Source organism: Cardiocondyla obscurior, linkage group LG22, assembly GCF_019399895.1.
Source record: "Cardiocondyla obscurior isolate alpha-2009 linkage group LG22, Cobs3.1, whole genome shotgun sequence".
NCBI classification, from domain to species: Eukaryota; Metazoa; Arthropoda; class Insecta; order Hymenoptera; family Formicidae; genus Cardiocondyla; species Cardiocondyla obscurior.
Window position 1 is genome coordinate 1,322,595 of NC_091885.1, and position 25,889 is coordinate 1,348,483.

General features: G+C 45.2%; 1 protein-coding gene across 17 annotated transcripts in view; it reads left to right on the top strand.

The window, feature by feature from the left end:
* The window catches only part of Lar (tyrosine-protein phosphatase Lar), a 403,675-nt gene that overhangs the window by 136,535 nt on the left and 241,251 nt on the right, over positions 1-25,889 (top strand). For 3 of the 17 annotated variants that reach the window (XM_070671194.1, XM_070671195.1, XM_070671199.1), the window contains one exon: positions 2,578-2,683. The exons of 13 other annotated variants lie outside the window; for them this stretch is intronic. The gene's annotated coding sequence lies outside the window, so the exon portion shown is untranslated. Of the gene's footprint in view, positions 1-1,409; positions 2,684-25,889 lie in introns of those variants that run through there. One more of the 17 variants, XM_070671196.1, reaches the window with a different exon arrangement.

The following is a 25,889-nucleotide window of genomic DNA, read 5'->3' on the forward strand; positions in this document are numbered from 1 at the left end:
GGCGTCCTGTTACCGTCGGCGATAAGGACTACAATCGCGACCAGCTGACCGGCCCGACAATTCGCCAGATTCCATTCCGCGAGCTAGCAAAACGGCAAAGCGCCGCATGTTGCAGCTGAAAATTATTCGAACTTGCTGCGCTTTCCTCGCGGGAAATTCCCGAAACCCGGTTACTTGCGTCGGCACGGAATTTGGTTTGGGACGGCCTTAATTCGCTGCGTAAAACTGCCCGACGCGCTCGGCCGCGATGGAACGCGGAGAGGGATACTCGGGACACGTGAAACTAGGGCTGATTTTATTTCCACTCCCCGCGATCAATTGATTCGATTGTCCGAAAGTCCAGTTCTCGTAACGCTCTTACTTAGGGTAGCATCGCCGATTCCCGATTGGTTTTATTTAACTACTACGAAATCACGACGGTATGAGGAAATAATTGTATCGCGATGAAAACAATCGTGTTATCTCGCGCCTGTCGTTCGTGCTCGAGACGTGAAGTTTTTGTAAGTCACGAGATAACCGGCTAGTAAAATATACATTGACTTGTTTCTTATCGCGAAGATCTCGCGCGAGCTGCCGCCCGATCGCCGTCAAAACACATTTGACGATCGCGTACGAAGATCCGCTTGCGTGCGTGCTTATCTCTGTTTGTCTCGCGGTTAAAGAACTCGGAACCGGTGGAGGAGAACAATCGCGCTAATCTATGTCGCCCGACCGAGTATTATTCTCAAATCGTATCGAGTATTCGACTGAATCAATCGCTTCTTCAACGCGACAGCAAACCGCGCGCTTTGTTTATTACCTTGTTAACTTAAAAAATGAATTTAATTAGCCTCTTATAATTTTAAAATATTTTACTTGCGGATAAAGTTGTAGAAATATCGCGTTACTTTTTAAATTAAATTTGATAATGTCCAATATTGATTAATTCGTACACGATCGGCTTTAATTCGAGTCTGGTAACAGATGTAACTTTCTTTTTTTATTTAAAATTTTTTTTTTATTTTTTATCGATACGCGATTAGCGCTGGGCGAATCTTTCTAAGCGCTGATTGTTACTGAAACACGTATGCGCGCGTGTTTGTATTTATTTATATCCATAGCTACATACGTATTCTAGATGGGTAAGCTTCTAGTCGCTGAATTTCAAGGCACGCTCTGAAAACGTACCCAGCACACGTATGAAAGTGCAATAAAGAAAAGTGGCGTTCGTGCTCAGCCCGAATGCACCGTGCCCGGCACCGTGGGCCGCGCACTCGTTCTCGAGGAATTTATTTTCGATCATGGTGGCCATTGCTGATTAGCGCGACAATGGCAGCTTTGTTCTACGATTAACGACGTTTTCTCCAATTCCACCCATTCCGTGTACCCTTCCCGGTTCCCGATAATCGTACACTCGAATCCGGATAAGATTTAAAGAGCCATTCTCGGGAACTTACGACGGCTCTTAACTATATGTAACGGTTTTCATTAAATTTTAAACTGTAGTATCTACGGGAGACGTGTGCGATACCTGTTGTTACAAGATTCAGCTATTTACGATTGCCGTTTCCGATATAAAACGTAACGATGTATTGCGCTGTCTTAAAGCCCGGTGAAGAGCCGCCTCTTCTTTTTTTTCCCCCTTTTCTTCCTCCCCTCATTCTTTTTTTTTTTTTTTTTTTTTTATCGTCGCGAGTAAGAACGTCCGCTTTCATTGACGTGCTTACTTTCGCGAAACGATGTATCACGCATTGTGAGATTATCTGCCCCGTTAAAATCTCTCGAGAGGAGAGTAGCTGCGAGAAGAAAGGAAGAGCGAGATTGTGGCGGATATGATAGAATTTTCTTTAACGCTCTTTGAAGCAAAGAAGGCACAAAGCTCACTTTAGGGGGAAGATCGCAGTCTAGTTCTCAGCGAGGAGATATCTAGATAAAACTAGTTCCTTTTTTTTTTTTTTTTACGTAATTAGATTCTCAAGCAGGTGCTCGAGATCATTGATACGGAATCGTTTATCTCTTCGCGCGGTTGGAAACGGGGTGGTTAAGACTGACGACTACTTTTGACCCTTTATCCGCGCAATTACACCCTCTCGATGCCTCGATACCTAAGGCACGTTACTTTCCTGAATAATGAAAGTGCTCGGATCTTTCTTGGAGCGGGGAAAAAAAATGCAGCGGTTGCTTTTCCAGGTTTCTTTGCCGGGAGAAAACTGTCGAAACGGAACGCGAAATTAGATTGTGAAAATCGCTGTCGATTCCGCAAGGTATCTCGAAACAAAGAATACGATTATTTTCGACGTCGTTCGCGGACGTTAATATCAATCGCTATTGTAGCTCGTCCTATATATTTTACGGGAGAATTAAAATATTTTCTTTTCTTTTTTTCTTTCCCTCCCGATGCGATTAACCGCCGCGCATTTTTCTCGCTATTTTAACTAAACAAATTACCTCAAGTGAATGCCGATAACTTTCGCGTAGCTGTGCGCAGGTATGGAGATGTCGGGCGCACTATTGCACACATTAATCGTGCTAGAACTTAGTTATTTAGATCGTTATTTATTGTTTATTTTATTTCTTTTTTCCCCCCTTTTTTTGCAGGGAACGAAAAGTGAGAGAAAATCGTTACAGCGTAAAGTTTCGCAGGACGAACTTCCTACCTCGGTGCATTTATTTGGTGATGATCGATGCGCTCAATATAAACAAGGTAATGACAAAGTATTACGCGAGGCGAACGAGCCGTATCGCTCTCCCGTGAACGCCAGGGCGAGAGATAGCTTTGGTTGTGTTTTGATAAGTCTGACGATAACCAAGCGGATTCACGCGCGTATATGTAATTACACCGCGGTCGGATATATGTGTGCGCGCGAGGAGGCGCTTGCTTACGTTCCGTATACACGTGCAGACTAAGCGCACGCGTGTCTACACCGATATTGGTTTCACCTTAAACTGTACCCCCAAAGTGTCGGGAAATTTAATCAAGAAGATTGCCTTTACGTAGGTACGATAGCAACGCCCGCCACCTCTGTGATCTTCCTTTCTTAAGCGGCAAAATGCCGGCACCAGATTCTCATAAAGTCTCATTTCGTTCGCTTGTTTTCGCGGTTAAATATACACGTTGATGAGACGTAATTGCGGCAATTTCAGCTACTTAACACACACTTGACAAATTTTCGGTCGGAAAATTGCGAACAGGGGCGCTTTTCATTGAAGAAAATTCATAGGAAGTTTCCGTGGCAAACAGCATTTATTAAATCGGAATTAGGTCAATTAGAGTTATTTTCTGAGGAGCAACGCAAAATTACATCTTGCGAAATTTCAAGTTTTAATGTTAACAACTTTATTAATTTTCAAATTTTACAATCCAAGCGAAGCTGACGTGAAATTTAATAAGGATAAAATATTTATTATATTCTCGAAACTTAATTTTTAATTCAAAGCTCTTTATTTGCGAGTACTCGTAACTCGAGTACTGGCGCAACAGACTGTTGACGTTACAGTTGCGAGAAAGATTATAAATGAAAGTAAAAAAAAGCAATCTGCGAATGGAACGTATTGCGGTCAATTTAGAGTTTTCCGTTTATTTTTCACTCGAGAGATTTTGATTAATATAACGAGGTTTTCTCACTGCGTGAGAATTTACTTTGAATTTCTTCGTACCTATTAATATCCAATAGCCTTTTTTGCAATTACGCGGAGGAATTTTTTTTTATTTCTCTTTTTTTTTTTTCATAAGGAAAAGAAGCTTGACTGCAAATTCTTCGAAAAAACGCACCTACGGGGTTTATCCGGCGGGTTCTATCGCGCGGTTTCTCCCGAGATATTTCTCGCGGTCGATTCAGCGGTAAAGCGCCTGTCGGAAAAGAGAGCGAAGCCGCGTCGAAGGCGGGTGTTGATTGGCCGCCAATCGCAAAGCGCAGCGGAAAACCTCGAAGCTCGCAGGTTGGTACGCGGTCGAAGGCTGGTCGTGGATTAAAGGCTTTTCTTTCGAATTTCACGTCAGTCAGCTTTCGCGCCCGGGGATAATCCCGGGGAGCTGTATTCGCCGCGCGTATATAAAATAAAGATCCGCCATGTCTGTCAGGCCGCGTTCCGCTTAATAACGCTTAATAAACGGCGACCGATCCGACATGACGCGCTTTCACTTCTCCTCTTCCCCCGCTTTTCTCTCGCGCCTCTTTTCTTTACGGAACTTCCCGTCTCTTTCTCTCGCCCTCTCGCTTTCTCTCCCCGGATGCTTTTATACGGCAATGAAACGGATTACACTCTTTTACGCGCGTTTGGCACGTGGGACTGGAGCTGGGATGCGGGGGGAGACTGGCAGGCTCGCGCGAAAAACGAGAAAAAAAAGCAGGTTCCACTGCGGGGTGAGACTGTTGGGAAAGAGCGCGGTTACCGCACAGTTTGATGGAGATCCGGAATGAATGCTGGATGGAGAATTCATATGGGAATTACGAGCATTGCATCTCCATTATAAGCGCATTTGCAAATCGTGTTATTTATTTTTAGTCTTCGCAAATATGATTCAACATTCCGGAGTTAATTTTTTAATTACCTTAATTTCCGCGAGTGAGTAGATTGGGAAAAAGGTTGCGCCGCGCAAAATCATAGATCGCGGTGATGATTAAGTAAATTGCAATTATATCACAAAGTTCGATAAATGTACAAATAATCTGAAGAAGAAAAAAAAATATATATATATAGCTGAATTGATTTGCGCGTGACTGCCTCGCGCAAGTTTCAACTTTCAAAGTTTACGAGGCGGAGTTCTGCCTTCCTTGCCTGATCGAAAACTGCAGTCGTTTACTTCGGTGGAATTTACTTAGTAATTAATTAACGTAATGAAGAAATAGCTAATATCAGAAGAAAAAAATTTGATCTTCCATATACATAATGAAGTGAAAATTCCTCTCTCCTTATTTTACTAGAATGTACTTTTAACTGTTAAAAATTACAATGTCGTAATATTTCTTTCGAATTACCGCGGCTAGTGAAATGCGTTCGACGTTTTTAATACCGAAAAAATAATTTTTATATTTCGCCCGAGTCGTACAAAAATGTACAAACGCCGGAACGAAATCCTGATAGACATATCGAACGTTTAATGTACGACGTGATTTAAATTTATAAATTTTTTATTATGCCTCGCGAGGATTCAACGTATTTAAATTTTTTTTTCTGATGAATAATGGTAAACGAAAACGAGCTACAAAGCGCCTCGATATCGCATATTTCTTTTTCGCTTTCGCTCGATAATTTTTGCTCGCATATTTGTTCGCTACCCTTGTCGCTATATCGATTCAAGTGCTATCGGGCGTAACTGTCTATCGATCAGCGCGAAAGCTTTACCCTCCTTCGACAAACTCAGACGCGACTTTTGACAACTTTAATCCCTCATCCTCCCCGCGTTCAGATGGGACGCGAGCGAAATCCTCGGATCAAATCGGGCTGCAGCTACTCCGCCGCGCCACCCTTTCCTTTCCTCGAACACGGAAGGTATTCCTCGTCAAACCAAAGTACGCGATGGTCCGTGTTGAACTAAACCGCACAAGCCGTCGGCCAATTATACGGAACCCTAATAATTTAACCACGTGTCGTTGGTGCGCCTAGATTTGGCCGTGATAACACTCTAGTATGCGGGGTCGTTGTATGCAACTAAACCGTCGACTGCGAGGGAGGGGAAGGGAAGGGTTTGACCCGCGTCCGCCGATCCTCGTGTGGATATTTTATGGTAACGTTATGGCTTACTAATAACAGGTTACCGTCACATTTTAGAGCTGTTAATCACACAACGGTACCGTCGCGCAGAGCCAGCGGACACGTAACTCTCGGTTTGACATTAGAATGAGCTCACGCGTACAAAGAAATATAATTGGAAACTTTTTACACTCGTTAGAGCCTGTTTAACTTTCAATTTCTATTATTTTTTTTTTTTTTTTTAATATAGACAGCATACTGCTTGTTGAATAAAGTTTCTAATTTATTTAAGAGCGAATTTTATAAAAATTAATGCTTTCGCTGTAAGACGTATCTATGACGTAATGCTCACGGTACAATTTGAAACTGAGATAAATGTATCTTTTCGTCGAGTTTCACGAAAAGATGCACTCTCTCCAGAGTATGGCAATTTATTCACGATGTACTTGCACGAAGTGCCTCTATCGACTTCGCCGGGGAAGATTTACAAGTAAGCACCTAATATTCGTCTCCGAAGTTGCTCGACTTAACGCTCTCATACAATACTATTAGCCGTCTCATTCGGCCGCCCCCGTCCCGGGAGTCGCGATTATTGGATCAGTAAGTTTTATTGCTTCCTAAACAATTCTCGGGACGCTTAACGAACCAATAAACGTTATGGGTCTGATAACTGTCTCGTACAGTGCCTCGGCATTAGCGGCTCCGCGCGCGTTAACGGGTAAAGCAAAGTTTCGTCGTACTTTGTAAAGCGCGTCGGGAAACTTTTTCTCCCTTGCGGCTTAACACCTCACGGATTTGTCGTCGTGCTCGTTGTTATTACAGCGCGCGGCCGATATGTGCCGTTATGGAGCGCTTTCCAACTAATGTTCAAGATACAGGGGAACTCTCCGCTACACCAAAACTTTCTAACTGCATTAACTCAACCGTACGTGCACCCCATTCCTTGGCAGATCGTACTTGTAACCTCCTATTTCGTCCCGGATTGATTACGGTTCTGACGCAGCGATTGCATTAACGGCGAACTTTAATGGGGCGCGGATCGAAAATATAGCAGCGCGTGTTTGTCCTTTGATTTTTTTTTTTAATTTACTTCGGCTTCATTTTTTATCTCCGCGAAGTCTGATTAATGCACGTTCGAAGCCGTTCTTTCCCGAGAAATTTGATTGCTTGTCATCGTTCGTGAATTTGTTTTTTAACGTTTAATTTTATAAATTCATATTATTTTTGATTTTGATACTTCTAAAATTAATTTTTTTTTTTTAAGTAAAATTGATTTAACTTTGCAGTTAAATAAGAAGCGGAATTTTTATCCCGTGATATTTTAAATATAAATCCGCTCAGACGTCTTTAGATCTTTATACATTTATGATTTAAAATCTATTTTTGTTTCTTTTTTCCCGACGAAGAAATTGATCTTAAGAAATTTTTATTCATATGTAAAGATAATACGGGCGGAGCTTAGGGACATAGATGAGATCGATGCGACGACATTTTTAGAAGGTAATATTGGCGAAGTGCTGCAAAACGATCTTCCAATAATTTTTCCCTTCAAAGTTACGTGGGTGGCTTAGATATTAAAAAGTACCTGCCTTTATCGGTGAACTCCTGTCTTCTTCGACTTCATCGATCATCGATTATGATGTGAGTATTCGTGATGGAACTCCATCTCGGCCCGTTTCCATCGGGGAGGAGTTAAAAGGTCGACACGGAGAATAGGATGGAGAACACAATTTCATTGTATTTATCCTCTGTCTTTCCCCAATCTATCTTTAATCCCCAAATGTTCATTTTTTTTTTTTTTAACTTGTCATTTTTTAAAAGGAATTTCTACTTGGCGTTTGACTTAGTTATCGTTCATTTTATTTTACTCACACGCTATAACTGCGGTTTCCCACGGGATTTTTGCTGGAGGACGCAAAAAATATTTGACAATTTTTCTTTTTACGACTGACAATGAATTTTCTTTCTGTTATTTTGTTTGGATTTTTTTACGTACACATTTTTTTTTTTTTTTTTTTTTTGCGCAATTTAATTGAGAGTGTCGCGTTGCACAAGGTCATGATGGAGCTGCTCCATCGATTCGCGTTTCGAAAATTCACCGATACTTAATTGACACAGTTTGTATACGAAATGCCAATAGTTTTTGGAAACACGTGCGCGCTATATGATCGTACGTGGAATGCTGCCATCGTTCGACGTGGCGCAATGTCAGTGGTACGAGTAAATACTTGCATTCCTTTCGTTCGGCAGTCTATAGGATAACAATGCACCGGGGAACTGTTTTACGGCATTGTAAGTAGACTCGCGTGGCTTCCTGTAACTGTACATTTCCATACTCCATCTGACCCGCCCTCTCCCGCAAGGTGCACCTTCCTCGCGCCACCCGTAGGGTCCTCGCGCGGCTTATATTTTGCTCTCTTCACGCGTGACGTCATCACCAAAATACGTGAGCGGCGTTTGGAATTACGGGGCAACACGTAGAGAACCGCGGAGACGAGCGTGACTTCAACATGCGCGGCGAGTGCTACCCTTAACCCACGAGGAGATCTCATTTCGAATGGAGCAGCCTGATCGCCTCCCTCGCGGTCGCTATTCGTTTACGCATCGATTTAGGTCGCAGAAAAATGACGTTTTATTTCGTTCTGTTTCATTGCGAACGTCGACGTCGGGTATTTTTTTTTTTTTTATTTCCCCGATCAGATACACGCGTCTCGTCGACATCGATGTCACCTTTTTCGAGTGGATGTTTCGAAGTATTAAAAAAAAAAAAAGAAAAAAAAAATGCTGCAAAAAGAATCGATCTCTGAAACGTTAACGCGAAAATTCGTAAATTTTATCGTCGTCGGGAAGAGGGGGAGAAATCGATCGATGGAATTTCGAGAACGAAGCGAAAGGAGGCGGTATCGAGTTCGGGGCTCATACCTGTCCCATCTAGAATTCAACGCGATTCGACGGGAAAGAGAGGAAAAAAAAAATAGAAGAGGAAAAAGGAAAAGCGTAATAAGAGGAAGCGACGGAAGCGAAGCCCGAGGGAAACGGATGGGTTTTAATATCGCGGGGCTCGACGGAGCCCGACGGGGCGATAGTTATAACGGCGGCAGCGCACGCGGACTTGCTAAGCCTTACAGATTGTGGGTTCGAGACTCGACCGAGTAAATCATGGCGTCACACGGTGTGCCATCAGTTTGCGCTTTAGAATGTGCCAGAACCCAGCTGCCAAGCTACCCTAGCGGATCATCCCCGTGGGATTAGCGATACTTCAATAAACTCTCCCGTACCTTCCCGACCTGAACGAGCCACGCTGTGCGCGCGAGTTTGATCCGTTCTTTCTCTCTCTCTCGCGCGCGTGTTCTATCTGCTTCTCTCTCTCTTTTTCTCTCTTCCTCTCCTTGCCTGATACCGACAGACGCGAGGGTATAGTACAAGTTCGTGAACGCGAGCGCGCGAACTGCATTTAAGCGCAATAGGATTTGGGGAGGTTAAATGATTATCCAGCGGTAACCGTTTAAACAGCGGGCCAAATGAGTCGGCAGATACTCGGCTGTACTTGGAGCTCGCGTTTCATACGTCCGACGGCGATGGCCGGTGGCGATGATACCGTTGCCGTAGAAAATTCGCAAGGGAAGGGAAAAACGATTTCCGCGATATGTACCGCCCGCCATTAGCGCCATTTCCGCTGTTAGTTAAAATTCTTCTGGATAAGAGATTTGACCCAGTTACCGATGCGCGCGTAACATTGGAACTTTCCCGGGATTCCGAGTCTGTCATTACTTATGTATGGAAAGAAGTGGCGAGGAAAAGAAAAATGGAGCGCGAGTCGAGCGGTAAAGGTCGTGAGTCTTGCAAATGAAACTAATATTCGTGCTGACAGGGTCGATGAAAGGTGAGCGAGTTGTGCAAAGAGGTGCCAAGCGGAAGACGGAGGAGAGAAAGGGGGAGAGAGAGAGAGAGAAAATTGGCGGATGAAAGGAAGAGAGAAGGTGCTCGGGCTGCTTCTTCAGGGCTCGACGCTGAAACTCACGAAGGAGTTTAGGTTTTTATACAATAGATTTAACCTGATCCCGGCGCTTCGACCGTTCCGGCGAGGATGTGAGCGGAGAAAGAATATCTATTTCAGAGAGGTATTCCCCTGACCCTCCGAGGTTACCCGCTAGCTAGCTATCTTCGTTCCGCTTCTTCTCGCACCCCGCTTGCTTCCTCTCAGTTTTGCGACTTCTCGTTCTTTTCCCGCTCCTCGTGACCGCCGCTCGTGCGCATAACCGCGAGGAAAGTATTTTTCGATATCGTCAAACCGGCGACACGGCGGGCACCCATGGTTATTTCAATCACCATAAAAATAGTTCGTTCTATTTTTATAGTCGCATCTCCGCTGCGCTATTCCGGGGATTTTTTTTCCTTTCTCTCTTTTTTTTCCCCTCTTTTTTTTTTTTTTCTTTTCTTTTCCACGCGACAATCGTTTCCCTGTGTGACCTGACGTCGCGTGACCTACGCCCTGAAATGAATGCCGGAATCACGATCTCTTGTCCGAACGAGTGTCTCTCGACTACCGTGCGCGTTACCGCGAGATGCATTCGTCTTAGGGGCTTAATTAAAATTTATATTTTCGCAAGGCGGGGTTTATTAAACAGTCGAGACGTGGCTACACCGCTGTCTCTCTTTCTTCTTGCCGTTCCGCACCGTCGCGCCCTTTCCCGCCGTTCGTACCTTTACTTGGAACGCCCTCATTCTCCGCCGTACTCCATCCTACGTTTTCCGCTTTCGCTGCTTCGCAAAGTCTAGGGGTCGGATTTAACATGACTGACGGGCCAGGATCAACCAAATCAGCGTGCACGTATGTAGGTATACCGCGGATTAAATCCTCCGCGAAGTTAACCCGATGTACGGAAGAACCGAGCAGCCATTTTATTCATGCCGGGGAATAATAACGAGTATACTTAGGATCCTCGTGTTTTTGGTTGCGACCCTCTCCGACCTGTAATTATTCCATTCCGGAAATTCTGTAAAGAATAACGCCGCCGGCGGTTCTCTCTCTCTCTCTCTCTCTCGGCGTAGGTCCCGCGATGCCGCAGAGATACGTAAATTTACCGAACTGCGTATAAAATTAGCACCCGCGATGTGTATGGGAGGCCCGGGAATACCAGATATATCCAGTCAAAGCCACGCGAATATTTGTCTTGCAGACGGCGCAGCAACCGGTGCGGTTTACATAAGTGTATAACATTAGTCGGCATAAACGCCATATACCGTCGCACGGCCGAATCGCCCGCGTACCCTCGGTTGCTAACCCTCGCGTGACGGATATCATAAACGACCGGTGCGTAGCGCGGAAAATGTTCTGAGATTTTACGAGGCTGCGCGTGTCCCTTTTCCCTCCGCGTGCGTGCACGTTCTCGCACGGATATTTCCGCATATGCAAACGAATCAATGGCGATCATTATTTGCATTCTCGAGGGCGGCGCTGCTCCCGGAATGCAAATGACCCCGCGGCAAAGCGTCGCGGCGACGGAAATTAGTGAGTAAACTATTTCTTTGAGGCGAGGGAGAAACCCTGTGGGAGCTTTCGCGGTGTCTATAAGAATTTATGTTAATTACGAGTAACGATCGTTTTCGAGATTCCTCTTTACGCCCGACGTATCACGTTCGTGGGACGAAGGTGCGCGCTCTCGCATCTTAATCATCCCCTTTAATTTAATATAGATGGCTGCGCCGAAGACTCGATTCTCGTTAATGAATTCGTCAGTTCGCGCAGATACGCGGTATCTGTCCGCGAGACCTCGTCGCCCATCGTCCCTTTCCCTGTATATTCACGGGCACTTGACGTTGCATTGTTACGTACGGTTACGTAAACACAAGGTAGTTATCAACACTGAGAGCTAAGTCTCGTTAACCGTTCCTAACAGGCGAATGCGAAGCATCCTGCCATTGAATTTGATGCTTCGCTCGGGAGACTACCTACGTGCTGTCACGTCTGGAGACATTTGCTAACCCGCACGATGCACCGTCAGATAACATGAACAAGAGGGGTTTACGCGACGTAGCGCCATCGTAGGGCGGAAGGATGTAGGGCGAGAACGACGCGACCGAATGTTCTCAGAACACTCACCCGGCGTCTGTGTGCGCGCGGTCGATCTCTCACGCGCGAGCTTGTGTGGGGGACACGTGCACCGTATGCACGTGTATGTACGCATCCGGTTAGTCTCTCATGGCACGGCGTTACCGTGTTATTTACGTATGACATGCCTCATTATCGGGCGTTGCGCTGCGGCTTCGGAAAATTTCGACGTGCTTATACACGAGAGAAGCGATCGCGTCCCGGGAACGGGGAAAGAGAATTTTCATAGCTCGGAGGGAGACATTCGTTTCGCGGCGAAAGTAGGCTTCTCCTACGTCGGCACGTACCTACCGTTTATCCTCCAACTCAATGGATTCTCGCGTTCGTCGTAAAACATGATTAAATGTAAACACGTGCCGCCACCAGTTAGATATAAACGCCTCTCGAGCACACAGCCGCCGGAATACCGCGATACACCGATGAAGACGGCGACGCCGACGCCCGGGAACGTGTGCGTATGCCCCAACACCCTCGACTAACGTATTCGACTGTATATCTTACCGTCAGACACGAAACCATACACCGATGGTGTAATCAGACACGCAACCGCACGCAACTCTCGTGCGCGTTTCGCGACGCGACAGCAACATTTTATAGTTTCTCGTTCGACGCATTTTTTTTTTTTTTCTTTCTTTGTGCATTCCACGTTATAGCACCCTTTCTTACTCCGGCGCTTTGACGTTTCTCCCGAACGCAGCGCCGTGTAATTTATGGACGGATCACCGAATCGATCGAGCCTGATAGAATCAACGTGGCGTGGACGTTCGCTTTTCCGCGCGAGTGCGCGCATGCCGTGCCGAGTTTCTTGGAACAACGGGATCTCTTCTATTTCGAGCGCGCACTTCAGGATTTTTCGGGAAACGAAGTCGTTTCCCTATCCAGGATTTTGTATTTCGCATCGGAAGTCGTCCCTCCGTCCGTTCGCATTTTACCGCTCATGTTTTTTAGCTTCTTCCCTCACGGTTTTTCCCCGAAAAAATGTTTTTCTCGTTATTCCACCGTAATTTCATCGGATTGATTCTGCAACTTGAGTTGACCAGACTCCCGCGGCATCGAATTCATTCCGCTACGATTCGCAATCTCTCGCGGAATTCCTCTCGCGCTTTCCGCCAGATTTCTGTCCCGATTTCCTCGAAATATTTGTATTCCGACGATATTTATCAAACGTACGGCAATTCTTTTCCCGATTTGATATTTTACCTATGATTTCTCGTTGATTTCGTAAGGAGGATAATTAATATAGCATAACGCAGTTGAATTTAATTTTCGAAGCATGATTTTTGATTCTACAACTCACTCTGCTCTCGGATCTAAATTATTCCTCCACGAAAAAAACTTAACGCAGATAGCTGGAATTATTTCGCGCCGTACGACTCTGTTTATTATTTATTCACAATTCGATTAGCAATATTCAGATTTATTATTTTATTACAATTCATTAATCATATGACGTTCGTTCATGATGCATTATGTCTGCACTCAGAGAATTCCCCCCTCGTTATTAGCCTCGACCACGTAATCTCTCTGGCATTTCGCGAATACCGTAATCAAATTGATTATGTTGTTATTACGTGACTCTTTGAACCATTTATTGGATAATATCGACGAATATTCGAGGTCGATGCAAAATGTACACCTACGGGCCGCGCCTAGGAAAGTCGAAGTTCCGACGCTCGATCGCCGTACGGACGACACCGTGGCGTTAGATACATTGTAAGCCGCAACAGTTTATTAGGCACCCCGCTGCGACCTTTATTAGCCTCCTCTATCTCCTTCATAAACGTAGCTAAATGTTTGCGTGCGTATACGTTCACACACACGGATGGCGCACATTGAAAATGTGACACGCACTCACGCGGGTCTTCGCGCGTTTATTCCACGCGGCGATGTTCGGAGTCCGTGACGAGAATCGCCATGGGTTCGTTATTAACGTCACGTATGCAACTCGGGCCCTGAAAGGGGGGTGGGGGGGCGGTAAGAGGGCGGCCAGCACCCTTTGTTTTACCCTGCGAAAGTTATATATCGTAAATTTCGTCAAATCCATACCGAACGGTTAATTAAAGGTTTTATTATCGGCGCCCCGGCGAGCCGGTGCCGTCGACGTTCAATAATTATAAGCGGCGCTTCTTGCAAACGCAATCGCGTTTCCCACGTTCGCGCGTGATACGTTAATAGTTCGAGATGAACTCGAATATTCCGCGAACGTGCGCGAAGTCAATTCGGACTCGTTTCCTAAAAACCTCACGTCGCTGTATCTCCCCCTTTTTGCTAAGACCTCTGCCGTTCGCTTACTTCGGTAAACCATTCTCGCTTCGACGCGCTCCACTTGCTTTCATTTTTTTTTTTTTTTTTTCTATTTAAAGCGCAATTACTTTTGATATTCCTTATTTTGCCAAATACTCGCGCATCTGTTTTCAATTAAAGAATTATATTTTATCGACGAAAATGCGCTCTATTTTTTTTTCTTTTTTTTTTATCTTTTTGTCGGATGGAAATTACATGCGGAGTAACGTTTTCCACTTTATCCGACGATCGCGCGTCCACTTGGTGAAACGTCTTTAGCTCGCTGACGAACGCTTCTTTGAAGAGCGTTACAACGCGGTAGTACGAATTAGATTTCCTGCAGATGGAACACAGGGTAAGGTAAGATTCTCCGCTCTGCTCTCGGAAACCGAGCTGCGGGCGCGCGAGGATTGGCAAAAGGTGAGTTCATCACTAAATCATGATGCTTTTATCTGGCGATCTTCGTTACACCCGGCGTCTCGCGGATGTTGTATCTCTCCTTTTCTCGTTCCTTCAATCCCAACGACGATTTCCGCAGTACCTCCAATCTCGCGTTTTCTCTAACCTTCGCCGGTCTTCATTCTAAAAGTTGGTGAGCAGCGAGGCTTGCTCACCCCCTTTTCTCCCCCTTCTCACGCTGTCACATTGTCGAAATCCTTCGAGACCGCTTCTTTCTTCTCGTTTCTGTCTCCTCGACCCCTAAGGGGCTTCCGCCGTGACCGGTACACTTACGTATACGTACGCGCTGTATGTAGACCTCTCGTGTATTTATATTCGTTTCGTAAGTAGAAAGAGGAGAGACGGCCGGGGCGAGATAAAAAGGAGGGCGAGTTCATGGATCGGTGGCGGGACCATAGAGGATTTTCACGAAGGAGGTCACTACGGGTCGCCGCGACGACCTTTCGGAGTACTCGCGGTCGATAAGATCGAATATTAAACCAGCCTCAAAATATCCGCGTACTGATCCTAACGTACGGAATCTCTGGGATTTTAATTATCGCATTACTCGGCGGTGCTTTTAATAATTGGATTCGCCAATTTATGTTACCCTCCCTCGAGGGATATATCATTATGGAGCTATATCATTCCGAATATATGCGCAACCTTATAAGTTCTAATTGATATTTGGCTGCCTGGCATGAAATTTTCGCTAATTGAAAGGTATTATTTTTAAGTCCGATATGCGAGATTCTTTTCAAATTTCATTAATAAAGCCGTTTGCAAATTCGCAAATGCGGCCCGTGCACTAAATGTAAATTTTCGGTAATTAGCATGAGATATCAAATTATTTTAAATCAATTAATGTTATCTTATTATTAATGAATATTTAATATTGAGTTATTTTATTGAAGCGTTACGTTCTTCGAATTTTTTTTTTTTTCTCCCGGCATTTCATCTGAATGTAACGATTTTCTGGCATCATGCTTCGCTGTACCCGAACATCAAATTAACGCGTAGTTTACTCTCTTTCCTCCCCCTTCCTTTTGTTGTATCCCACGTCTATACATTTGGCGAAACGATAAACTTTTTACAGGGCGGATTCTCCGGGTAGAAGCGACCCGTGGGAACGCCAAGCAAGAAAAGATCGGAGCAACGAGGCGAGAAGCTGTATTTAAAAAATTTAAGCGGCCCGTCTGCCAGTCCAGATATATTTCCTTCGCGAGTAGAAATCTCGACATTGCCCAGTCAGTAATTTCACGCAGAGAGCTCAGCTGGAGAGTTTCTGCCTCTCGTTCTCGCGTAGCCCGAATAAAACAGCCGACGGATGTCGTGATCCTTTTAAACCAACACACTGTCGGCGCTTTTTGCGCCGCAGTGCAAATTTGGATAATTTTGTTTCTTACTCGAGATTTATTTTATTAATATACCTATACATTTTCGCGTCGATTAGACACGTGAATATCCAAATTATTTAAGTTATTCTTATTATTTAGCGGAACTTAAGTTAAAGTCTTAATTGAGTGTGGACCAAATTACGTATTTAAATGGCATTAAAAAAAAAAGACGTAAAAGATGTTTCATATTTCAAGTAAAGTGTAACATATTTAGTACATTTTAGCGGCCGTGTTAATCGTTATCAAGTTGATTATTGCAGTAAAACGTCGAAACTTTATTTGTAGCATTATCTTATTATCGTGCTTAAATATTTAACGTTAGATATCATTAATATATTAGTTTAATCTCGCCTAAGAGTTTACGACAACCTGCGACGTATGCGGCACACTTACAGCACGTCTAATTTGAGACATCATTAACGCTTGACACGTGGAAGGGAAGAGCTTGTTCTGTATCTCGCTGCTCATTTTTACGAGCGGCTCGTTACAGCCGTGAGCGCGGCGCGTGCAGTTTATTACACGGTGCATAATTAAGTAGCGCCCATATTTAAAGCCGGCCGCGTCTCGTATGCTAAGTAAGGGGCGCGAGGTGTACGGGCCGATAGCCTGGCGTATTAATTCAATTTTTCTGCCACCGAGATACCGATTTGAATTCCGCGGTTACCGCCGGCCCTCCTCGAGATTGTCTTTTACGCGTGTATCGCGCCCCGTGGCATTACCGCGAAAAATTCGCTTCCGTATTTTTACAACGGCGCAATGGCGCGGCACGCGGCCCACGGGCTCGTATCGTTATCAGCTGTTAAACGTTGCGCGTCGTGGGAAAACCGGGCCATTTTACATGAAACATCGCCGCAACGGCCGTAATTCGTTGCCGTTTGCCAGGCGACGTATCGGGAAGTTTGCATAAAGGTGTGTGTATGCACTTAGCGAACGAACACAGCGACCGCTAACATTCCTGGGTGATGTGTGCCGTCGGTGTGTTATTTTTGCTGCGATTAATTTGTTTGTGAATGCTCGCCTTCGTTTGGCGTTCGTTCGTTGAGTGTGTGCACACACGGGCCTCGCGTTCGCGCATAAAATTTTACGCACGCATCTCGTCGAGGACCCGCTCGTTGTCTTTTATTTTTTTTTCCTCGATATAAATCGCAAGGAAGTTATTATCTTTTACTTCAATTATTATTAAAAATTAACGGCTTCTTAATATAAAGCAGCAGATGAATGACAGTTTTCGCTTCGGATGATGTTTCTAAATATGATCCCTGTCACTTATTCAGGTCATAATTTTTGAAATTCGATTTTGTTACATGTTCTGACGTGAACAGTTAAATAATAATAATATATTTAAAAGAATATTGATCTTTGTGACCCGAATGTGTAGTTCGATTTTGATTCCGCTGTAAGATTTAAGAGATATTTTCGTAATACAATAAGTTATAACACTATTGGATAAATTAAAAGGATATTCCGTCATAAAACGATTTATCATGCTTGAATCATAAATTGGCGGAATATTTAAAACGATGAAGTACTTACGCTCGTAATACCTAAAATTAACGCACGATTGAATTTGACGTAAATTAAAAAGTAAGTTTAAAAAAAAGAAAAAAGAAAGAAAGATTTTTCTGCAGTTCGAAGGCTGGCTGCTGGAAAAATTTACTCGGTGAAATAATTAAAAGGCGGTAGTTTATCTTCTCGGTCGAAAAAAAATAATATTGCGAACGGGGCGAGTCGTCATTTTGTTCGGAGCACGGTTAAAGTTACGGAAAGAGAGATCACTCGTAAAACGCAATTCGATACTGTATCCGGTTTATTCGTTTACGGGTGTAAAGACTGCACTGGAGGCGGTGAATAGAATCCAACGGTGGGCAACAGGGATAATGGCTTCGCGACATTTCGCCTTTTCCGCGACGGTAGTAGAAACGGCGGCGGAAGTACGTTTTCCTTTTATTTCCGGTGCAGCGCAGCGCGGTGACAGTGCAGCGCCAAAATAGCCGCCTCCGGCAATCGCGCGATAAACACTGGTCTATTCCCTTCTGCCTGGTGCACACGTACCGCTGCGCGCTCCCTTTCGCCCTTTTTCACCTTTCCTTGCCGTGATATCGCGCCACCGAATTTTTCCGCCGTGTGATTTTCGGGAGCGGAGCGAAAAGAGTGGAAACTATTTTTTTTTTCTTTTTTTTTCCCCCCTTTCTTTTTCTTTCTCCGAGCTTAAAATTAAAACCGAAAGTACGCGGGTATTATTTCTTTCTACTTCGACGTTGCATATGCGTGTCTCATTAGATCTACATATATAACGATTCATTTGTTTGATTATTCCGTCCGTTTTAATCATATTTTATTTTTGCGAAATCTTTTTAGGAATTTAATAATTTTTCACATTTCGCGCTGCTGCCGAGGGCGTATTCCAATCGAATTTGAATTACAAAATTTATTACATAACTTGAAAATATGGCTGTTTAACGCGAGAAATTTTTAATTCGAAATTAAACTGACGGAGCACTATTTTTATATTAATCCATACGTTTGTTAGATTCGTAATTAAAACTTTTAATATTTACGATGGCCGCGGGGGCTCGCCGGGACAGGGAAACGGGGAAATGAATAGGTCGCGAGGTGTAATTTATATTATAGTGATCGAGTGAAGTGGGAATTCGCGTTATTCGTTCCGCGCCGCTTATTGCGGCAAGTTTACCTCGGAGGTAACGGATACCCCGGCGAAATTTACGGAAACATTCGCGCGGGCAGGCGCATGGCCTCGCCATTTAATCCGAATAGTCTCCCGCGATCGGCAGTAATGGAGCCCTTCAGCCCCGCGCGTCCGAAGTCTGCGATATTATCGAGCGCGCGACCTCTTCCTCCTCGCTTTTCCCGTACCTCCGCCTGTTCTGCCGCAGTTACGCAAGTTTCCAATAGCATTATCTCCGGTCGACGGTTTACCAGTAGCGGTCAGAGCATCCTCTTTGTGCAACCCCACCCCCTCCCCTCTCCCCCGTCGTCGCAGCGCGGCTCTCCTAATCGATTTAATTAGGATTTTATCGGATCACGGTGTCGATGTGTACTTTTCCGTGCAAACAAAACCCTCCCCTTTCTCCCCGATCACCCGCGGCCTTTCCCCCGCGCACGTTGTCCATCGTCCTGCGGAACTCCACGGCTTAACCTGGCGACGCTCTCGACCCCGCCGTCGCTCGTATCCCTTCGGCAAACAGAAATACCGGTCGAATTAAGTGTCCTCTGGGTGGGCAATCGATTAAACAGAAGACGTATCTGTTCGGGAGCGCGATGGCACCGTCCCGCCCCGGAAGAACGTAGAAAACAGCCGGGTGTAACTTTCCGATCCTCCGGCACCCCGTAGCTGCCAAGAAATTTACGGCGACGGGCGTCATAAAATGGATACAAAGAAGCCGTATTATCTCGCGAGTACGAGAGACCGGGCTGGAAGCCGGAGACGGAGACGTGAATCTGCATATGGAACGCGCATTAAGTAGTTTCTTCCGCGTTTAATTTAATAGCGCCGGGGCCCACAGTGGGCGAGAGTGCGAGACGACGAGACGCTCTTCGCCTCCCCGCGCTTCGCGTCTCTCGAGCTTCGAGCTTTTAGCGTCGTTCGTCCGCGAGCCTTGCACGCCTCGTCGTATTTTGACGCCCTGGACAATATTTTAGTATCTAGATTAAGATAGAGCCCGGTTCCGATCAAACACGCCGCGTTACGACCGAGACGCGAAGGAGACATTTCGCCCGTAATATTTCCGTATCTTTACGCGCGGATCGACCCGCGTCGTATTTCCGCCGGCGACGATCGTGTGTCATAATAGAAATCACAGCGTAGATCGGACGTGTCGAGTCTGAGAAACGTCGAAGGGGAGAGGCCGAGTATCTTTTTGTTATTCCGCCGCCTCGGTTCCACCCTCGCTTATCGCGCGCCCCGTGATCGAAAGAGCTCCATTATTTTTATCTCCATTCCATTAAAGTGCCTTCCGTACGCGTAATCACTATATCCATCTGTTCCTTACACATTCCCTCAGTTCCAAGCAGGTCGCGCGCGCACCGCTCCCTGGAGTGAACTTCTCTCGATCTCGTTAAGAGGAAAGTCGGCCTTCGGAAAACTAAGAATCAAACGGCGAATGCAAATCGATTCCGCGCGCGGGAGAAAACCGTTGAAGAGTTACCGGCGCCGTCTACCGTGTCGATCCGCGTCTCTTTCTTTTTTTTTTTTTTTTTTCGGGAAGAGGGACAATTTTCGCCGCGGCGCCATCGGGTGCGGCATCTTTTCCGCTGACGTTGGCGCGAGAAAAGCGGGTAACATCGAGCATTAGCTTTCGTCTGATTTTATTGGATTCCGCCGAGATGGATGTCGACGGGGAAACACGAGTGTTACGAGAACGAAACGGACGCGTTTTCTCTGCCGCCGGCGGGAGGGGAGGGATGGGCGAAGCACCCGGTCGGTCGCGCGAACGTGACAAAAACGGAAGACCCTCGACGTTATCCGTGAAGCAGAGGCGAAAGAAGCAGGTGGCAGACAGGGTACAGGGTAGCTTCATTTCTTCATAACTTGGCGCGACAGCCAAGAGAAAAATTGGTTCTACCCCCGTGCCCAGGCCACGGAGGTGCAAAAGGATTCGCGTGAGAAGAAGAGGCCGGGGGTGTGCGCGCGGCGGCAAGGGCTCGGAACGCTCTAATATCTTATGATTTAGTGTTGGATGCAACGACGCAGCTTAAACACCGCCCTCGGTGGTGTACAGCACTGCCGGCCGATACTGCCTCGAAATTAAACTTCCGCGGGTTCTTCACCGCCTTGTCTCGCGCCGCCGCCGCCACCCCCGCGCTCTCTCGCTCCGCTCTCTGCTCTCGTCCTCATTTCTTTTTTATCCTCGATACGACATTCCCCGGGAGCCAAGTTTGTACCCGCACCGTTTTAATTACTCTATAAATACGCCTCGCGCCGCGTCTTCTTTTAGAATTTTAACCGGCCGGTGATATCGTAGAGTACACGTGACACACTTTGCAGCAAAGGGGAATATTTTTGTACGGGAAATTTGATTTTTTTACCAATGAATTAATTCTCTTTTATATCGCGGAATAATATATGTATATATATATTTTTTTTTTTTTGCCTCTATGTAATGAAATCTTATAAGCGCGGTTGTAGTTAGTAAATTGTAATAAAATTAAAACTACATATGTGGTTTCCCAATTAATTTTTCTTTTTATAAATATTTTCCTTTTTTTTTTTTTTATTTAAATTAAATCCTGCACTCGAAAAAATATTTTTTATAGCCTACGGCATGCAGCGCAAACATTGTAGCTGCATTGCAGAAAAATATGCAAAGTCCAAGTTTGCGCGGAATCACCGGGAGTTCGCTTCGCGCTGCTACCATCTTCTATATTTCATACACACGTCGTAGACGCGCGGTAGACAGCCGCTGCCTCTAAATTTACGAGAACAGACGTTAAATAAGCGGTATAAGCCGACGCCGTGGACGCGCTCTTATTCCGTACTGTCGTCCGGAAAAAAAAAGGAAAAAAAAAAGAAAAAAAAAAGGTTCGGCCGGCGGTCATTTGTCAGTTGAAGCGCGCCCATTAGGAGTGAAAAATCGAGTATCGCGTCGACCATAAACAAACGAAATTATACAGCCGGCTAGCGGATCTCCGACTGACTGCGGTGTACACACGGCATATTATATCTTGTGTACGCGGGGGTGCGCCGAGTGGACTCTCTTGGCTTCCCGTCACTCGTTTCCGTCGTCTTTCATTCAGTTGGATTAACGTTTGCGGCATTACCGTCGTCTACCGTCGCAGAGAGCGAAGCACCGCCTTTGAACGTTTCCCGTTTCGCAATCCCACTAATGATATAAACTGGTTCGCTGTTACTCTCCTCTCGGTTTCACCTGCATTTCAATATACGCGCGCACACAGCGCGGTAATCTTCTCGCATTGTTTTTTCTTCCTATTTTTTTCTCCCCCACCGCCCCCCTCCTACCCATTCATGTATACGAACCTATAGAAAACCCGGGGTATTTCGCGAATATTTATCGAAAAATATTATTTTTAGCATATGACAATGCGGGACTGTTTCTCGGACGCGGCCCCGGCGTATTTTGTTTTCGGTATCGAATACACGAACGTGACTGTCGGTCACGCGGGGGCGTGTGCAATATATATATCTACCCACATGCAAACATGGGTGGTACATCGTTGCGCTGGCAATGTCGATTGTATTCGGTCCATACGCGAAAACTCGTTTTTTACTCCCGTGCAGCCGCGCGCCGGCGACGATACAGCAAATGCGTTACCAGGTTGTTTCAATGGACGACATTATTGAGCGAAATGTATATGCGAAAAACTGTGAAAGTAGGAAATACCATGGAGCGTGTACGTACAATGCGTATACGTTATTGTGACGTGTATGCGCCTATCATGGTGATTTTATTCGCGAGCTCGTGAAAATTTGCCCACTCAGTGCCAAACAAGTGTCCGATTTGCTCTCGCGGGTACAATAAAAAAATTAATTTAGACATATTGGCCTACCGCGCGAACAATTATTGCAATGCCTTTTCGATAACGTCGCTTTTCGAAATGGAATTTAATTTTACAAACACGCCACCGACGCTTTACTCTTTACATAATTTAATAGTCGACAGTTCGCATCGGTTATAGCCCACGAAGCAGTGCGACAGGAAGTCTGATAACGACAACCAAAGTAGATAAATATATTGGACGCTTTCGATAATTGTGTAATATTTTTATGAACTCGCAAACGCGGAGAATTCATTAAACCTGCGTGCATGTAATTTCGTCTACGTAAATCTTTAAGGTATTACTCTTTCTCGCGGAATGATTAAAAAAATATTGAGTCTGCTTGATCTATTTAGTGTCAAAATGATTGCAGAAACTCGGTGGTTTTTTTAAATATTAATTTTCTCTCCATTAAATCAGTTCTTATGTGACGGAATAAAAAAAATAAATAAGCGATTTTTGAAAGAATTTCGAAAGGAATTTAATAAGGTTTCAGATGTATGATCACTAACGTACGTAATATTACGTTATCGCCTTTCATCTTTTATAATTTATAAATAAGGGCCCACGCTTCCTGAAAGGGAAACTTGATGTTTACTTTATGGCAAAGGTCCACGCAACGCTATAATATAAAATTTATAAGTCCTGCGCGAGAAGGATACATTATACGGGTGCGTGCCGTTTTACGATCGCGCCTTAGCCTTTACCGTCAAATTCCGCGCAATATAATATTTATGAAAACGAATTGTAATTATATTTCGTGTAAAATTATACTACAGATCCATGTGCCCGGCCTTAGCTTTGTTTCAAAGAAATAATTTTCTAAATAAAATTATACATTTCTTATTTTACAGTTGCCTCGCTGTCGCCCGGTGCCTCTCTTTCACGCTTTCTTCATTTCCTTTCTTTCGACAGTTATTGCGACGATGATTCGGTGTCTGCGGTTATTTTCTACGGTTTTTTACGCGATTTTCGCGAGTTTCCTGCGTTTGAATGTACGCGCTCGATCGCGGACGCCCGCGAGCGTCAAGTGACGCCACACCTTCCGCAGCAACTTCACGATAGACGCTCTCGCGATCAAAATGGGTGCCGGTGACGAAATCTGCGAGCGCGCCTCCGTTGTCGTGTGGATCGCGAGACTGTTATTTCACTCAACGATTGTCAGCTTCATCTCGATACTACGCGGATGAGATACGGCTTCGCGTCGGGCTTGGAGTTTTTCGCCGATCAAGAGGTATTCATCCAGAATTCAAGGCGCGCAACCAGTCGCCGTCCCGGGTTCGCGCAACGACAAGTCGCGACGCGGTCGCCGGTTATCTTCCTCGTGTTTTTTTTTTTTTTTTTACGGGTCTGCGAGTCGCGCGCGGTTAATTTCGAGAGCTCCGGTAAAAGTCCCGCGATTTTTGTTAACAATACGCAGCCGATCGCGACGAACCGCGTACTTGCGAGCATGTATTGACGCGCGCGTAAGAGTGTGTGCGTATATGACCGAGACATGTGTCTGCGCGTCCACCAAGCAGAAGCTGAGAGGAAAGGGCGGTCTAGGAGAGGCACCGGGCGTGTGTGAGGCGACAGCGGGACAACCTAGAGGTAGGCTTCCTCCATTATTTATTAACTACCAATAAAATATCTCGTTATGAGGGGCCGTGAACCGCGCGACGATATCGCTTTCGTCGCGTGCCGCGCGTGTGTGAGCGTTTACGAAACCCGCGGCGGGAAAGAAAAGGCGAGGAAAGGGAAAGAGAAACGACGACCGGATCAGCCATGATCTCTCTTCGTGCGGCGGGGCGTACTATCTTCGATCCTCTCAGTAAATTTGGTCCGGGGTCACCTTCGACGTTCGTGCGGAGAGTTCCTTGCGAAACGGTCGGCCGATACCGTCCCTCCTTTCACGTCGAGCGCTGTCCCCAAGGCGGCCATTTATATGTCCTGCGGGGAAGTTTCGACGGCCTGGCGGGCTTTGCGGTTCCCGAAACGGATACTAAGGGCGAGCCACAAAGAACGAGGATGGACGCTCCTCTTACTCGGGTTCGCTTCCAGTGGCCACGTAGGGATTAGCATGTTTAGATAGCACTCACGGAGTGTTCCACGACCTGCCGAATTAATGCCACGGCGGCACAACTTTGGACCATACCTTGATCCATCTTGATATTCCGGAGAAAATTGAGAAGGGACACGGTTTTCGCTGGTGCACGGTCGGGAACGAGAAACGGAAACGGCCCTTTTGTAAGTTCCGCCGGGACGTTGAATATTGCTCCGCGCGCGCGCGTCCTTCTTTACTTTAAAAGCGTCTTACGTCCTGTCTAATATCGGCTTGAAATTTTGAAAATTACTCTTCCGCTCTACGGATGTGCATTCTCCGAAAAGCGTAATGTTACTTCGCGAGCGATACACAATGGCATGCGAACCGGGCACGAAGTAGAGGAGAATAATGAGGAACAAGGGAATTTTAAGGGAGACTGCTTCGCAGAAAAATCGTCCGGGCTATTATCGTTTTTATCTACTGTATTAAGAGCGACACGACGGGGTCGGCTTCGCAATCAAAAAAGGATCGCGCAACCTTCGCGAATCGACAACCGTCCGTGCATCATATTCCCCCTTACCCAGACTTTAAGTTACGGCTTAGATACGAAGAGCTTTCTATAGCAGATATCCCGAGATTGATCGCCGCTGAGTTCGTGATTTATCTTTCTTATACCTTCTCGCTTTTTTTTTTTTTCTCTCCGCCTCTCTCTCTGGTTATCGCTAGTACATCATGTTCTTCAGAGAGTATACGCGTCTGCATATTCATAAAAGATAGTCACAAAATTGAGAAGGTATTTATTCGGTGAGTGGCAGGCAATTTACAGTTTGACAAATTAAATCAATCAAAAGGTTTTTCTTCCGGAAAATATTAAGACGGCCACCGGCGCCTTTCGCGAATGGGTGATTTATTTTGATTAAGTCCGGTCGATTCTCCTTCCCCGTTTAATTAACCGCGGACCTTAAATCACGTTCTGGTTATTAAATTATTAATTAAATTATACACATAATTAAAATTTCGCGCCCTTTGACACTCGGAGGGGGCACAAGTAATTTTCTTTGTGAATTTTTTTTTCCCTCCCTCGAGTCTCTACGAAATAAATAATCTCTTAACGACCGTTGTCCTTTGCTCGTAAAAAAAATTTTTTCTTAAAAAAACGCGGCAATTTAAATAAATATATTTGGAATTATATATACAGAACACGTGATGTTTTACAGAGAAATAAAAAAAAATATACGCCTGTAATAATGCAGACGATAACTCGCTGACAATTTTGCTAATTAATTTTTGAAAGTAGAAGCTATTTGAAATTTTCTAATTTAATTTGTAATAAGCGTAATAATGTTTCGCGTATAATCTTCAGTTGCTACGTTTGATATACGCGGGAAAGATAATGCGTGAGCGCATATACTACGGTTTAGATTATATTACGCAATCTCTTGTCAGCCTC